Below are 3,108 nucleotides of genomic sequence, written 5' to 3'. Positions count from 1 at the left end.
CCTTCCTGTGTGACCATATAAGGGTAGCACCATATGATGTACAGGGTAATATTACAGTTGGCGTGCTGGGAATGTACCCACATACATGGGGGGTAGTGACATAAACATGATGGACATAGGGTACAGACGGACTAAAAAGTACATTAATCACTACACATAATAAATACCAGAATTACAGTTCTACTCTAAAAGTCTGATATCCTGATACAGGATATATACAAACACAACTGTACGCCAGCAACATCAGATATAGGCAAAAGAGATTTTTATAAATGCCATGTTTAAAGTGCATAGTGACAAAGAGAATATACAGCAAGAGGAGTCCGTGCAAAAAGTAATAAAAAATACTTAGCAGCAATCAGAATTGGACATCTCCGGTCCTCCTCCATTATGTGCACATGACGAAGGTGCTGATTAGCACCGACACAGGCTGTCGTGCAATGACCTAATGGAGGAGGACCGGAGATGTCCAATTCTGATTGCTGCTAAGTATTTTTGATTACTTTTTGCACGGACTCCTCTTGCTGTATATTCTCTTTGTCACTATGCACTTTAAACATGGCATTTATAAAAATCTCTTTTGACTAAATCTGATGTTGCTGACATACAGTTGTGTTTGTATACATTACCCCATGTCTCTGTGCCGGGCACTCAGTCCCTGATTAAGTTAGTGTGTGCAACTACCTCCTTGGATCTATCTATCTATCTATCTATCTATCTATCTATCTATCTATCTATCTATATATATATATATATATATATATATATATATATATATATATATATAGCGTGGTTGTAACTGTGTACAATCAGACAGCAGCACTCAGTGGGTTTTTCAAAAACGTGTATATTTCCACTCTCCAACATTTTGGGGACTAGCCCCTTTGTTCCTGCACCTTGACAAAGGGGCTAGTCCGGAGGGCACCTGGGAATTTGTGACGCAGAGTTGGAGTGCCGAGCACTTAGCAATAGGTAATTTTCCAAAAGTTTAAGGTTTGCTGCTCCAGCCCCCTACTCCTGTTCCAATCCTGCTCCGGAAACAGCTAGGTGACCCTCAAACGCCTTGCGGTTGGAACGCAGGGATTTATTCCATTGCAAAGTGGTATACGCTTCCCTATCTCAACCATTTTCTGTTCTTCTTAAGCTCTGTACACACGGGGCGATATGCGATGATCGCTCACTGATATATCGCCCAGCGCACTCCCGGCGCCCGTCTCCCTGTGGATATGGTCGTTCAGCAGCCGTATCCCAGGTGATAGTTGCTAGAATTGCCCCGTGTGCACTTGGCTTTACAAACATTTCTGTGGACACATCCAGGGAAAAAAAAAACGTTCTGAATCAAATTTTCCAAAAGTTAATTTGAAAAAGTGCTGAAACATGAAAAATGGAAGAATGTGAATTTTGTTTCAGTGAATCAGCGGCCACCTGAATGTGAGGCCTCTGATTGGCTGAGAGTTCTCTCGACCAATCAGAGGACCCCCCAGTGTTTTAAATAATTTTTTCAAATTCTGCCAACTCCGCCCGCCAGCTCTCCTTCACAGTGCTGCGCTACACAGACACCTTCCTGGGCACCATAACATGCGATCCGATGCATCCGATCGCCCTAGTGTATGGGCGCCATTATAACAAGTGATATCTGTTGCCTCGGATCGGATACGATTTCCCGGCGGTCGGGATCCCGGCGGTCGGGATCCCGGCGGTCGGAATCCCGACACTGGAATCCCGACCGCCGAAATCCCGACAAGGGGGGGACATGGATCGCCCCCCCTTGCGGGCCCGCTGCGCTCGCCACGCAGCGGGCCCGGTGCCTCGCTACGCTCGGCACGCTATTTTATTCTCCCTCTATGGGTGTCGTGGACACCCACGGAGGGAGAAAGTTTCAGGATTTCGGCGGTCGGGATTCCAGTGTCGGGATTCCGACCGCCGGGATCCCGACCGCCGGCAAATTAACCGCATCCCGTTGCCTCAATTGTACAGTGTCATCTGGAGGAGAATCTCCCAAAGGTTGGGAAGGGGAGGGGCGATTACCAGCTGAGGAGGTTGAGCAGTGGACTGAGACCACCTAGCTAATATTCCAGGCCTAGATGCTGCGGCAGCATTTCCGGGTAACCCCATTTTGAGCGATGAACACAGAACCGCTCAGGTAAGGCAAATGAAAGTGTAAAACGCCAACGGCGTCTGAGCAAGGTGCTTGACACCTCGGGATTACTCCAGCAGCCCCCAGGAAGGTTGGGCAGGAAGGGGTCTGAGGGAGCGACTGCTGACAATGAAGCCGCTGCACAGCGTCCTGGCTCAGGCAGCAAGACCAGCCCCGGACACAGCGCTCCGGAAGGCGGGGCTGCCCAAGATGGCTCTTCACTTCCGGTGACGAGGAGCCTGGAGATCAGGGAAATCCAGGCCTCAATCACTGCCATGGCAGATCTGTACGTAGCCCGCAGACGCAAAATACCGCAGAGAGGGCACTGCAGCTAATGGCGCGGATTGGGCTGAGATAGAAGCACCTCTCACACCCTAAACCATATCACATGCTTGTCCAAGCCACGCCCACATACATTTCCATCCTAGGATATTCTTAGACCCTGCATATTCGTGGATGTTGAGGCATGGTGTCCCTAAATAATATTGTTCAATGTATATGCACTATATCGTTTTTCATAAAGGTCCTTACGGTGAAGGGGAAATAACATAATCCCTATAAAGCTAGCTGATTCCCCTTCATCATAAGGACCTAATATCTATGGGACCATAAAGGTCCTTATAGCATAGGGAAAATAGCATTATCACTATACAGCTGGCTAATTCCCCTTCACCCTAAGGACCTGACATCTATGGGACCATAAAGGTCGTTATGGTGAAGAGGAAATACCAGTATCACTATAAAGCTGGCTAACTCCCCTTCATATGCAGGACCTGACCACTAGGGGGAGACAGGGTCCTTATGGTCAGTAATGCTTTAGCTATTTCCCCTTCCCCACAAGGACCAGGACCTATTAGCCACGCCCTCTGCTATAGGCACAGGAGGAGATGAAAGCTGTATGCGGAGAGAGCGGCCATCACTGTGGAGCCCAACCTCGCAGTGCGTGCAGTAGCAGGCTCTGGCATCATGGC

Source organism: Crinia signifera, chromosome 3 (assembly GCF_055691185.1).
Source record: "Crinia signifera chromosome 3, ASM5569118v1, whole genome shotgun sequence".
Classification (NCBI taxonomy): Eukaryota; Metazoa; Chordata; class Amphibia; order Anura; family Myobatrachidae; genus Crinia; species Crinia signifera.
This window is presented reverse-complemented; position numbering follows the sequence as displayed.